Raw genomic sequence first — 14,731 nt, 5'->3', positions numbered from 1 at the left:
TTTTATCAGGAGACTTGGGGGAACGCTTGGTGGAAGGAAATTTGTGGCTCCTCTCATATTCCAGAACTTTCTGCCACAGAAATGTGAGGAACATGTGTTTTTTTAGCAAAATTTTGAGGTTTGCAAAGGATTCTGGGTAACAGAACCTGGTCCGAGCCACACAAGTCACCCCATCTTGGATTCCCCTAGGTCTCTAGTTTTAAAAAATGCACAGGTTTGGAACGTGTCCCTTGGTGCCGGCTGAGCTAGAGGCCAAAATCTACAGGTAGGCACTTTGCAAAAAACACCTCTGTTTTCTTTCAAAAATGTGGATGTGTCCACGTTGCACTTTGGGGCGTTTCCTGTCGCGGGCGCTAGGCCTACCCACACAAGTGAGGTATCATTTTTATCGGGAGACTTGGAGGAACGCTGTGTGGAAGGAAATTTGTGGCTCCTCTCAGATTCCAGAACTTTCATCCACAGAAATGTGAGGAACATGTGTTTTTTTAGCCAAATTTTGAGGTTTGCAAAGGATTCTGGGTTACAGACCCTGGTCCGAGCCACACAAGTCACCCCATCTTGGATTCCCCTAGGTCTCTAGTTTTCAGAAATGCACAGGTTTGGTAGGTTTCCCTAGGTGCCGGCTGAGCCAGAGGACAAAATCTACAGATAGACTCTTTGCAAAAAACACCTCTGTTTTCTTTCAAAAAATTTGATGTGTCCACGTTGCGCTTTGGGGCGTTTCCTGTCGCGGGCGCTAGGCCTACCCACACAAGTGAGGTATCATTTTTATCGGGAGACTTGGGGGAACGCTGGGTGGAAGGAAATTTGTGGCTCCTCTCAGATTCCAGAACTTTCTGCCTCAGAAATGTGAGGAACATGTGTTTTTTTAGCCAAATTTTGAGGTTTGCAAAGGATTCTGGGTAACAGAACCTGGTTCTAGCCACACAAGTCACCCCATCTTGGATTCCCCTAGGTCTCTAGTCTTCAGAAATGCACAGGTTTGGTAGGTTTCCCTAGGTGCCGGCTGAGCTAGAGGTCAAAATCTACACGTAGGCACTTTGCAAAAAACACCTCTGTTTTCTTTAAAAAATTTGGATGTGTCCACGTTGAACTTTTGGGGCATTTCCTGTCGCGGGCGCTAGGCCTACCCACAAAAGTGAGGTATAATTTTTATCTGGAGACGTGGGGGAACGCTGGATGGAAGGAAATTTGTGGCTCCTCTCAGATTCCAGAACTTTCTGTCACAGAAATGTGAGGAACATGTGTTTTTTTAGCCAAATTTTGAGGTTTGCAAAGTATTCTGGGTAACAGAACCTGGTCCGAGCCCCACAAGTCACCCCATCTTGGATTCCCCTAGGTCTCTAGTTTTCAGAAATGCACAGGTTTGGTAGGTTTCCCTAGGAGCCGGCTGAGCTAGAGGACAAAATCTACAGGTGGACTCTTTGCAAAAAACACCTCTGTTTTCTTTCAAAAAATTTGATGTGTCCACGTTGCGCTTTGGGGCGTTTCCTGTCGCGGGCGCTAGGCCTACCCACACAAGTGAGGTATCATTTTTATCGGGAGACTTGGGGGAACGCTGGGTGGAAGGAAATTTGTGGCTCCTCTCAGATTCCAGAACTTTCTGCCACAGAAATGTGAGGAACATGTGTTTTTTTAGCCAAATTTTGAGGTTTGCAAAGGATTCTGGGTAACAGAACCTGGTTCGAGCCACACAAGTCACCCCATCTTGGATTCCCCTAGGTCTCTAGTCTACAGAAATGCACAGGTTTGGTAGGTTTCCCTAGGTGCCGGCTGAGCTAGAGGTCAAAATCTACAGGTAGGCACTTTGCAAAAAACACCTCTGTTTTCTTTCAAAAATTTGGATGTGTCCACGTTGCGCTTTTGGGGCGTTTCCTGTCGCGGGCGCTAGGCCTACCCACAAAAGTGAGGTATCATTTTTATCTGGAGACGTGGGGGAACGCTGGGTGGAAGGAAATTTGTGGCTCCTCTCAGATTCCAGAACTTTCTGCCACAGAAATGTGAGGAACATGTGTTTTTTTTGCCAAATTTTGAGGTTTGCAAAGGATTCTGGGTAACAGAACCTGGTCCGAGCCACACAAGTCACCCCATCTTGGATTCTCCTAGGTCTCTAGTGTTCAGAAATGCACAGGTTTGGTAGGTTTCCCTAGGTGCCGGCTGAGCTAGAGGCCGAAATCTACAGGTAGGCACTTTGCAAAAAACACCTCTCTTTTCTTTCAAAAATGCGAATGTGTCCACATTGCGCTTTGGGGCGTTTCCTGTAGCAGGCGCTAGGCCTACCCACACAAGTGAAGTATCATTTTTATGTGGAGACTTGGGGGAACGATGGGTGGAAGGAAATTTGTGGCTCCTCTCAGATTCCAGAACATTCTGCCACAGAAATGTGAGGAACATGTGTTTTTTTTAGCCAAATTTTGAGGTTTGCAAAGGATTCTGGGTAACAGAACCTGGTCCGAGCCACACAAGTCACCCCATCTTGGATTCCCCTAGGTCTCTAGTTTTCAGAAATGCACAGGTTTGGTAGGTTTTTCTAGGTGCCGGCTGAGCTAAAGGCCAAAATCTACAGTTAGGCACTTTGCAAAAAACACCTCTGTTTTCTTTCAAAAAATGGGATGTGTCCACGTTGCGTTTTGGGGAGCCCTCTGTCGCGGCCGCTAGGCCTACCCACACAAGTGAGGTATCATTTTTATCGGGAGACTTGGGGGAAAGCTGGGTGGAAGGAAATTTGTGGCTCCTCTCAGATTCCAGAACATTCTGCCACAGAAATGTGAGGAACATGTGTTTTTTTTAGCCAAATTTTGAGGTTTGCAAAGGATTCTGGGTAACAGAACCTGGTCCGAGCCACACAAGTCACCCCATCTTGGATTCCCCTAGGTCTCTAGTTTTCAGAAATGCACAGGTTTGGTAGGTTTCCCTAGGTGCCGGCTGAGCTAGAGGGCAAAATCTACAGGTAGGCACTTTGCAAAAAACACCTCTGTTTTCTTTAAAAAATTTGGATGTGTCCACGTTGCGCTTTGGGGCGTTTCCTGTCGCGGGCGCTAGGCCTACCCACACAAGTGAGGTATCATTTTTCCCGGGAGACTTGGGGGAACGCTGGGTGGAAGGAAATTTGTGGCTCCTCTCAGATTCCAGAACTTTCTGCCACAGAAATGTGAGGAACATGTGTTTTTTTAGCAAAATTTTGAGGTTTGCAAAGGATTCTGGGTAACAGAACCTGATCCGAGCCACACAAGTCACCCCATCTTGGATTCCCCTAGGTCTCTAGTTTTCCGAAATGCACAGGTTTGATAGGTTTCACTAGGTGCCGGCTGAGCTAGAGGCCAAAATCTACAGGTAGGCACATTGCAAAAAACACCTCTGTTTCTTTCAAAAAATTGGATGTGTCCACGTTGCGCTTTGGGGCGTTTCCTGTCGCGGGCGCTAGGCCTACCCACACAAGTGAGGTACCATTTTTATCGGGAGACTTGGGGGAACGCTGGTTGGAAGGAAATTTGTGGCTCCTCTCAGATTCCAGAACTTTCTGCCACAGAAATGTGAGGAACATGTGTTTTTTTAGCCAAATTTTGAGGTTTGCAAAGGATTCTGGGTAACAGAACCTGTTCCGAGCCATACATGTCACCCCATCTTGGATTCCCCTAGGTCTCTAGTTTTCAGAAATGCACAGGTTTGGTAGGTTTCCCTAGGTGCCGGCTGAGCTAGAGGCCAAAATCTACAGGTAGGCACTTTGCAAAAAACACCTCTGTTTTCTTTAAAAAATTTGGATGTGTCCACGTTGCGCTTTGGGGCGTTTCCTGTCGCGGGCGCTAGGCCTACCCACACAAGTGAGGTATCATTTTTTTCGGGAGACTTGGGGGAACGCTGGGTGGAAGGAAATTTGTGGCTCCTCTCAGATTCCAGAACTTTCAGCCACAGAAATGTGAGGAACATGTGTTTTTTTAGCCAAATTTTGAGGTTTGCAAAGGATTCTGGGTAACAGAACATGGTCCGAGCCACACAAGTCACCCCATCGTGGATTCCCCTACGTCTCTAGTTTTAGAAATGCACAGGTTTGGTAGGTTTCCCTAGTTGCCGGCTGAGCTAGAGGACAAAATCTACAGGTAGACACTTTGCAAAAAACACCTCTGTTTTCTTTCAAAAATTTGGATGTGTTCACGTTGCGCTTTGGGGCGTTTCCTGTCGCGGGCGCTAGGCCTACCCACACAAGTGAGGTATAATTTTTCTCGGGAGACTTGGGGGAACGCTGGGTGGAAGGAAATTTGTGGCTCCTCTCAGATTCCAGAACATTCTGCCACAGAAATGTGAGGAACATGTGTTTTTTAGCCAAATTTTGAGGTTTCCAAAGGATTCTGGGTAACAGAACTTGGTCCGAGCCACACAAGTCACCCCATCTTCGATTCCCCTAGGTCTCTAGTTTTCAGAAATGCATAGGTTTGGTAGGTTTCCCTAGGTGCCGGCTGAGCTAGAGGCCAAAATCTACAGGTAGGCACTTTGCAAAAAACACCTCTGTTTTCTTTAAAAAATTTGGATGTGTCCACGTTGCGCTTTGGGGCGTTTCTTGTCGCAGGCGCTAGGCCTACCCACACAAGTGAGGTATCATTTTTATGGGGAGACTTGGAGGAACGCTATGTGGAAGGAAATTTGTGGCTCCTCTCAGATTCCAGAACTTTCAGCCACAGAAATGTGAGGAACATGTGTTTTTTAGCCAAATTTTGAGGTTTGCAAAGGATTCTGGGTAACAGAACCTGGTCCGAGCCACACAAGTCACCCCATCTTGGATTCCCCTAGGTCTCTAGTTTTCAGAAATGCACAGGTTTGGTAGGTTTCCCTAGGTGCCGGCTGAGCTAGAGGGCAAAATCTACAGGTAGGCACTTTGCAAAAAACACCTCTGTTTTCTTTAAAAAATTTGGATGTGTCCACGTTGCGCTTTGGGGCGTTTCCTGTCGCGGGCGCTAGGCCTACCCACACAAGTGAGGTAACATTTTTATCGGGAGACTTGGGGGAACGCTGGTTGGAAGGAAATTTGTGGCTCCTCTCAGATTCCAGAACTTTCTGCCACAGAAATGTGAGGAACATGTGTTTTTTTAGCCAAATTTTGAGGTTTGCAAAGGATTCTGGGTAACAGAACCTGTTCCGAGCCATACATGTCACCCCATCTTGGATTCCCCTAGGTCTCTAGTTTTCAGAAATGCACAGGTTTGGTAGGTTTCCCTAGGTGCCGGCTGAGCTAGAGGCCAAAATCTACAGGTAGGCACTTTGCAAAAAACACCTCTGTTTTCTTTAAAAAATTTGGATGTGTCCACGTTGCGCTTTGGGGCGTTTCCTGTCGCGGGCGCTAGGCCTACCCACACAAGTGAGGTATCATTTTTTTCGGGAGACTTGGGGGAACGCTGGGTGGAAGGAAATTTGTGGCTCCTCTCAGATTCCAGAACTTTCAGCCACAGAAATGTGAGGAACATGTGTTTTTTTAGCCAAATTTTGAGGTTTGCAAAGGATTCTGGGTAACAGAACATGGTCCGAGCCACACAAGTCACCCCATCATGGATTCCCCTACGTCTCTAGTTTTAGAAATGCACAGGTTTGGTAGGTTTCCCTAGTTGCCGGCTGAGCTAGAGGACAAAATCTACAGGTAGACACTTTGCAAAAAACACCTCTGTTTTCTTTCAAAAATTTGGATGTGTTCACGTTGCGCTTTGGGGCATTTCCTGTCGCGGGCGCTAGGCCTACCCACACAAGTGAGGTATAATTTTTCTCGGGAGACTTGGGGGAACGCTGGGTGGAAGGAAATTTGTGGCTCCTCTCAGATTCCAGAACATTCTGCCACAGAAATGTGAGGAACATGTGTTTTTTAGCCAAATTTTGAGGTTTCCAAAGGATTCTGGGTAACAGAACTTGGTCCGAGCCACACAAGTCACCCCATCTTCGATTCCCCTAGGTCTCTAGTTTTCAGAAATGCATAGGTTTGGTAGGTTTCCCTAGGTGCCGGCTGAGCTAGAGGCCAAAATCTACAGGTAGGCACTTTGCAAAAAACACCTCTGTTTTCTTTAAAAAATTTGGATGTGTCCACGTTGCGCTTTGGGGCGTTTCTTGTCGCAGGCGCTAGGCCTACCCACACAAGTGAGGTATCATTTTTATGGGGAGACTTGGAGGAACGCTATGTGGAAGGAAATTTGTGGCTCCTCTCAGATTCCAGAACTTTCAGCCACAGAAATGTGAGGAACATGTGTTTTTTAGCCAAATTTTGAGGTTTGCAAAGGATTCTGGGTAACAGAACCTGGTCCGAGCCACACAAGTCACCCCATCTTGGATTCCCCTAGGTCTCTAGTTTTCAGAAATGCACAGGTTTGGTAGGTTTCCCTAGGTGCCGGCTGAGCTAGAGGGCAAAATCTACAGGTAGGCACTTTGCAAAAAACACCTCTGTTTTCTTTAAAAAATTTGGATGTGTCCACGTTGCGCTTTGGGGCGTTTCCTGTCGCGGGCGCTAGGCCTACCCACACAAGTGAGGTATCATTTTTCCCGGGAGACTTGGGGGAACGCTGGGTGGAAGGAAATTTGTGGCTCCTCTCAGATTCCAGAACTTTCTGCCACAGAAATGTGAGGAACATGTGTTTTTTTAGCAAAATTTTGAGGTTTGCAAAGGATTCTGGGTAACAGAACCTGATCCGAGCCACACAAGTCACCCCATCTTGGATTCCCCTAGGTCTCTAGTTTTCCGAAATGCACAGGTTTGATAGGTTTCACTAGGTGCCGGCTGAGCTAGAGGCCAAAATCTACAGGTAGGTACATTGCAAAAAACACCTCTGTTTCTTTCAAAAAATTGGATGTGTCCACGTTGCGCTTTGGGGCGTTTCCTGTCGCGGGCGCTAGGCCTACCCACACAAGTGAGGTAACATTTTTATCGGGAGACTTGGGGGAACGCTGGTTGGAAGGAAATTTGTGGCTCCTCTCAGATTCCAGAACTTTCTGCCACAGAAATTTGAGGAACATGTGTTTTTTTAGCCAAATTTTGAGGTTTGCAAAGGATTCTGGGTAACAGAACCTGGTCCGAGCCATACATGTCACCCCATCTTGGATTCCCCTAGGTCTCTAGTTTTCAGAAATGCACAGGTTTGGTAGGTTTCCCTAGGTGCCGGCTGAGCTAGAGGCCAAAATCTACAGGTAGGCACTTTGCAAAAAACACCTCTGTTTTCTTTAAAAAATTTGGATGTGTCCACGTTGCGCTTTGGGGCGTTTCCTGTCGCGGGCGCTAGGCCTACCCACACAAGTGAGGTATCATTTTTTTCGGGAGACTTGGGGGAACGCTGGGTGGAAGGAAATTTGTGGCTCCTCTCAGATTCCAGAACTTTCAGCCACAGAAATGTGAGGAACATGTGTTTTTTTAGCCAAATTTTGAGGTTTGCAAAGGATTCTGGGTAACAGAACATGGTCCGAGCCACACAAGTCACCCCATCGTGGATTCCCCTACGTCTCTAGTTTTAGAAATGCACAGGTTTGGTAGGTTTCCCTAGTTGCCGGCTGAGCTAGAGGACAAAATCTACAGGTAGACACTTTGCAAAAAACACCTCTGTTTTCTTTCAAAAATTTGGATGTGTTCACGTTGCGCTTTGGGGCGTTTCCTGTCGCGGGCGCTAGGCCTACCCACACAAGTGAGGTATAATTTTTCTCGGGAGACTTGGGGGAACGCTGGGTGGAAGGAAATTTGTGGCTCCTCTCAGATTCCAGAACATTCTGCCACAGAAATGTGAGGAACATGTGTTTTTTAGCCAAATTTTGAGGTTTCCAAAGGATTCTGGGTAACAGAACTTGGTCCGAGCCACACAAGTGACCCCATCTTCGATTCCCCTAGGTCTCTAGTTTTCAGAAATGCATAGGTTTGGTAGGTTTCCCTAGGTGCCGGCTGAGCTAGAGGCCAAAATCTACAGGTAGGCACTTTGCAAAAAACACCTCTGTTTTCTTTAAAAAATTTGGATGTGTCCACGTTGCGCTTTGGGGCGTTTCTTGTCGCAGGCGCTAGGCCTACCCACACAAGTGAGGTATCATTTTTATGGGGAGACTTGGAGGAACGCTATGTGGAAGAAAATTTGTGGCTCCTCTCAGATTCCAGAACTTTCAGCCACAGAAATGTGAGGAACATGTGTTTTTTAGCCAAATTTTGAGGTTTGCAAAGGATTCTGGGTAACAGAACCTGGTCCGAGCCACACAAGTCACCCCATCTTGGATTCCCCTAGGTCTCTAGTTTTAGAAATGCACAGGTTTGGTAGGTTTCCCTAGTTGCCGGCTGAGCTAGAGGACAAAATCTACAGGTAGACACTTTGCAAAAAACACCACTGTTTTCTTTCAAAAAATTGGATGTGTCCATGTTGCACTTTGGGGCGTTTCCTGTCGCGGGCGCTAGGCCTACCAACAAAAGTGAGGTATCATTTTTATTGAGAGACTTGGGGTAACGCTGGGTGGAAGGAAATTTGTGGCTCCTCTCAGATTCCAGAACTTTCTGCCACAGAAATGTGAGGAACATGTGTTTTTTTAGCCAAATTTTGAGGTTTGCAAAGGATTCTGGGTAACAGAACCTGGTTCGAGCCACACAAGTCACCCCATCTTGGATTCCCCTAGGTCTCTAGTCTTCAGAAATGCACAGGTTTGGTAGGTTTCCCTAGGTGCCCGCTGAGCTAGAGATCAAAATCTACAGGTAGGCACTTTGCAAAAAACACCTCTGTTTTCTTGCAAAAATTTGGATGTGTCCACGTTGCGCTTTGGGGCGTTTCCTGTCGCGGGCGCTAGGCCTACCCACACAAGTGAGGTATCATTTTTATCGAGAGACTTGGGGGAACGCTGGGTGGAAGGAAATTTGTGGCTCCTCTCAGATTCCAGAACTTTCTGCCACAGAAATGTGAGGAACATGTGTTGTTTTTAGCCAAATTTTGAGGTTTGCAAAGGATTCTGGGTAACAGAACCTGGTCCGAGCCACACAAGTCACCCCATCTTGGATTCCCCTATGTCTCTAGTTTTCAGAAATGCACAGGTTTGGTAGGTTTCCCTAGGTGCCGGCTGAGCTAGAGGCCAAAATCTACAGGTAGGCACTTTGCAAAAAACACCTCTGTTTTCTTTCAAAAATTTGGATGTGTCCACGTTGCGCTTTGGGGCGTTTCCTGTCGCGGGCGCTAGGCCTACCCACTCAAGTGAGGTATCATTTTTATCGGGAGACTTGGAGGACCGCTGTGTGGAAGGAAATTTGTGGCTCCTCTCAGATTCCAGAACTTTCAGCCACAGAAATGTGAGGAACATGTGTTTTTTTAGCCAAATTTTGGGGTTTGCAAAGGATTCTGGGTAACAGAACCTGGTCCGAGCCACACAAGTCACCCCATTTTGGATTCCCCTAGATCTCTAGTTTTCAGAAATGCACAGGTTTGCTAGGTTTCCCTAGTTGCCGGCTGAGCTAGAGAACAAAATCTACAGGTAGACACTTTGCAAAAAACACCTCTGTTTTCTTTCAAAAAATTGGATGTGTCCACGTTGCGCTTTGGGGAGTTTCCTGTCGCGGGCGCTAGGCCTACCCACACAAGTGAGGTATCATTTTTATCGGGAGACTTGGGGGAACGCTGGGTGGAAGGAAATTTGTGGCTCCTCTCATATTCCAGAACTTTCTGCCACAGAAATGTGAGTAACATGTGTTTTTTTAGCAAAATTTTTAGGTTTGCAAAGGATTCTGGGTAACAGAACCTGGTCCGAGCCACACAAGTCACCCCATCTTGGATTCCCCTAGGTCTCTAGTTTTCAGAAATGCACAGGTTTGGAACGTGTCCCTAGGTGCCGGCTGAGCTAGAGGCCAAAATCTACAGGTAGGCACTTTGCAAAAAACACCTCTGTTTTCTTTAAAAAATTTGGATGTGTCCACGTTGCGCTTTGGGGCGTTTCCTGTCGCGGGCGCTAGGCCTACCCACACAAGTGAGGTATCATTTTTATCGGGAGACTTGGAGGAACGCTGTGTGGAAGGAAATTTGTGGCTCCTCTCAGATTCCAGAACTTTCAGCCACAGAAATGTGAGGAACATGTGTTTTTTTAGCCAAATTTTGAGGTTTGCAAAGGATTCTGGGTTACAGACCCTGGTCCGAGCCACACAAGTCACCCCATCTTGGATTCCCCTAGGTCTCTAGTTTTCAGAAATGCACAGGTTTGGTAGGTTTCCCTAGGTGCCGGCTGAGCTAGAGGACAAAATCTACAGGTGGACTCTTTGCAAAAAACACCTCTGTTTTCTTTCAAAAAATTTGATGTGTCCACGTTGCGCTTTGGGGCGTTTCCTGTCGCGGGCGCTAGGCCTACCCACACAAGTGAGGTATCATTTTTATCGGGAGACTTGGGGGAACGCTGGGTGGAAGGAAATTTGTGGCTCCTCTCATATTCCAGAACTTTCTGCCACAGAACTGTGAGGAACATGTGTTTTCTTAGCCAAATTTTGAGGTTTGCAAAGGATTCTGGGTAACAGAACCTGGTCCGAGCCACACAAGTCACCCCATCTTGGATTCCCCTAGGTCTCTAGTCTTCAGAAATGCACAGGTTTGGTAGGTTTCCCTAGGTGCCGGCTGAGCTAGAGGCCAAAATCTACAGGTAGGCACTTTGCAAAAAACACCTCTGTTTTCTTTTAAAAATTTGGATGTGTCCACGTTGCGCTTTGGGGCGTTTCTTGTCGCAGGCGCTAGGCCTACCCACACAAGTGAGGTATCATTTTTATGGGGAGACTTGGAGGAACGCTATGTGGAAGGAAATTTGTGGCTCCTCTCAGATTCCAGAACTTTCAGCCACAGAAATGTGAGGAACATGTGTTTTTTAGCCAAATTTTGAGGTTTGCAAAGGATTCTGGGTAACAGAACCTGGTCCGAGCCACACAAGTCACCCCATCTTGGATTCCCCTAGGTCTCTAGTTTTAGAAATGCACAGGTTTGGTAGGTTTCCCTAGTTGCCGGCTGAGCTAGAGGACAAAAACTACAGGTAGACACTTTGCAAAAAACACCACTGTTTTCTTTAAAAAAATTGGATGTGTCCATGTTGCACTTTGGGGCGTTTCCTGTCGCGGGCGCTAGGCCTACCAACAAAAGTGAGGTATCATTTTTATTGAGAGACTTGGGGTAACGCTGGGTGGAAGGAAATTTGTGGCTCCTCTCAGATTCCAGAACTTTCTGCCACAGAAATGTGAGGAACATGTGTTTTTTTAGCCAAATTTTGAGGTTTGCAAAGGATTCTGGGTAACAGAACCTGGTTCGAGCCACACAAGTCACCCCATCTTGGATTCCCCTAGGTCTCTAGTCTTCAGAAATGCACAGGTTTGGTAGGTTTCCCTAGGTGCCCGCTGAGCTAGAGATCAAAATCTACAGGTAGGCACTTTGCAAAAAACACCTCTGTTTTCTTGCAAAAATTTGGATGTGTCCACGTTGCGCTTTGGGGCGTTTCCTGTCGCGGGCGCTAGGCCTACCCACACAAGTGAGGTATCATTTTTATCGAGAGAATTGGGGGAACGCTGGGTGGAAGGAAATTTGTGGCTCCTCTCAGATTCCAGAACTTTCTGCCACAGAAATGTGAGGAACATGTGTTTTTTTAGCCAAATTTTGAGGTTTGCAAAGGATTCTGGGTAACAGAACCTGGTCCGAGCCACACAAGTCACCCCATCTTGGATTCCCCTATGTCTCTAGTTTTCAGAAATGCACAGGTTTGGTAGGTTTCCCTAGGTGCCGGCTGAGCTAGAGGCCAAAATCTACAGGGAGGCACTTTGCAAAAAACACCTCTGTTTTCTTTCAAAAATTTGGATGTGTCCACGTTGCGCTTTGGGGCGTTTCCTGTCGCGGGCGCTAGGCCTACCCACTCAAGTGAGGTATCATTTTTATCGGGAGACTTGGAGGACCGCTGTGTGGAAGGAAATTTGTGGCTCCTCTCAGATTCCAGAACTTTCAGCCATAGAAATGTGAGGAACATGTGTTTTTTTAGCCAAATTTTGGGGTTTGCAAAGGATTCTGGGTAACAGAACCTGGTCCGAGCCACACAAGTCACCCCATCTTGGATTCCCCTAGATCTCTAGTTTTCAGAAATGCACAGGTTTGCTAGGTTTCCCTAGTTGCCGGCTGAGCTAGAGAACAAAATCTACAGGTAGACACTTTGCAAAAAACACCTCTGTTTTCTTTCAAAAAATTGGATGTGTCCACGTTGCGCTTTGGGGAGTTTCCTGTCGCGGGCGCTAGGCCTACCCACACAAGTGAGGTATCATTTTTATCGGGAGACTTGGGGGAACGCTGGGTGGAAGGAAATTTGTGGCTCCTCTCATATTCCAGAACTTTCTGCCACAGAAATGTGAGGAACATGTGTTTTTTTAGCAAAATTTTTAGGTTTGCAAAGGATTCTGGGTAACAGAACCTGGTCCGAGCCACACAAGTCACCCCATCTTGGATTCCCCTAGGTCTCTAGTTTTCAGAAATGCACAGGTTTGGAACGTGTCCCTAGGTGCCGGCTTAGCTAGAGGCCAAAATCTACAGGTAGGCACTTTGCAAAAAACACCTCTGTTTTCTTTAAAAAATTTGGATGTGTCCACGTTGCGCTTTGGGGCGTTTCCTGTCGCGGGCGCTAGGCCTACCCACACAAGTGAGGTATAATTTTTATCGGGAGACTTGGAGGAACGCTGTGTGGAAGGAAATTTGTGGCTCCTCTCAGATTCCAGAACTTTCAGCCACAGAAATGTGAGGAACATGTGTTTTTTTAGCCAAATTTTGAGGTTTGCAAAGGATTCTGGGTTACAGACCCTGGTCCGAGCCACACAAGTCACCCCATCTTGGATTCCCCTAGGTCTCTAGTTTTCAGAAATGCACAGGTTTGGTAGGTTTCCCTAGGTGCCGGCTGAGCTAGAGGACAAAATCTACAGGTGGACTCTTTGCAAAAAACACCTCTGTTTTCTTTCAAAAAATTTGATGTGTCCACGTTGCGCTTTGGGGCGTTTCCTGTCGCGGGCGCTAGGCCTACCCACACAAGTGAGGTATCATTTTTATCGGGAGACTTGGGGGAACGCTGGGTGGAAGGAAATTTGTGGCTCCTCTCATATTCCAGAACTTTCTGCCACAGAAATGTGAGGAACATGTGTTTTCTTAGCCAAATTTTGAGGTTTGCAAAGGATTCTGGGTAACAGAACCTGGTCCGAGCCACACAAGTCACCCCATCTTGGATTCCCCTAGGTCTCTAGTCTTCAGAAATGCACAGGTTTGGTAGGTTTCCCTAGGTGCCGGCTGAGCTAGAGGCCAAAATCTACAGGTAGGCACTTTGCAAAAAACACCTCTGTTTTCTTTTAAAAATTTGGATGTGTCCACGTTGCGCTTTGGGGTGTTTCTTGTCGCGTCCGCTAGGCCTACCAACACAAGTAAGGTATCATTTTTATCAGGAGACTTGGGGGAACGCTGGGTGGAAGGAAATTCGTGGCTCCTCTCAGATTCCAGAACTTTCTGCCACAGAAATGTGAGGAACATGTGTTTTTTTAGCCAAATTTTGAGGTTTCCAAAGGATTCTGGGTAACAGAACCTTGTCCGAGCCACACAAGTCACCCCATCTTCGATTCCCCTAGGTCTCTAGTTTTCCGAAATGCACAGGTTTGGTAGGTTTCCCTAGGTGCCAGCTGAGCAAGAGGCCAAAATCTACAGGTAGGCACTTTGCAAAAAACACCTCTGTTTTCTTTTAAAAATTTGGATGTGTCCACGTTGCGCTTTGGGGCGTTTCTTGTCGCGTCCGCTAGGCCTACCAACACAAGTGAGGTATCATTTTTATCAGGAGACTTGGAGGAACGCTGTGTGGAAGGAAATTTGTGGCTCCTCTCATATTCCAGAACTTTCTGCCACAGAAATGTGAGGAACATGTGTTTTTTTAGCAAAATTTTTAGGTTTGCAAAGGATTCTGGGTAACAGAACCTGGTCCGAGCCACACAAGTCACCCCATCTTGGATTCCCCTAGGTCTCTAGTTTTCAGAAATGCACAGGTTTGGAACGTGTCCCTAGGTGCCGGCTGAGCTAGAGGCCAAAATCTACAGGTAGGCACTTTGCAAAAAACACCTCTGTTTTCTTTAAAAAATTTGGATGTGTCCACGTTGCGCTTTGGGGCGTTTCCTGTCGCGGGCGCTAGGCCTACCCACACAAGTGAGGTATCATTTTTATCGGGAGACTTGGAGGAACGCTGTGTGGAAGGAAATTTGTGGCTCCTCTCAGATTCCAGAACTTTCAGCCACAGAAATGTGAGGAACATGTGTTTTTTTAGCCAAATTTTGAGGTTTGCAAAGGATTCTGGGTTACAGACCCTGGTCCGAGCCACACAAGTCACCCCATCTTGGATTCCCCTAGGTCTCTAGTTTTCAGAAATGCACAGGTTTGGTAGGTTTCCCTAGGTGCCGGCTGAGCTAGAGGACAAAATCTACAGGTGGACTCTTTGCAAAAAACACCTCTGTTTTCTTTCAAAAAATTTGATGTGTCCACGTTGCGCTTTGGGGCGTTTCCTGTCGCGGGCGCTAGGCCTACCCACACAAGTGAGGTATCATTTTTATCGGGAGACTTGGGGGAACGCTGGGTGGAAGGAAATTTGTGGCTCCTCTCATATTCCAGAACTTTCTGCCACAGAAATGTGAGGAACATGTGTTTTCTTAGCCAAATTTTGAGGTTTGCAAAGGATTCTGGGTAACAGAACCTGGTCCGAGCCACACAAGTCACCCCATCTTGGATTCCCC

This window comes from Pleurodeles waltl, chromosome 2_2 (assembly GCF_031143425.1).
Source record: "Pleurodeles waltl isolate 20211129_DDA chromosome 2_2, aPleWal1.hap1.20221129, whole genome shotgun sequence".
Lineage (NCBI taxonomy): Eukaryota > Metazoa > Chordata > Amphibia > Caudata > Salamandridae > Pleurodeles > Pleurodeles waltl.
This window is presented reverse-complemented; position numbering follows the sequence as displayed.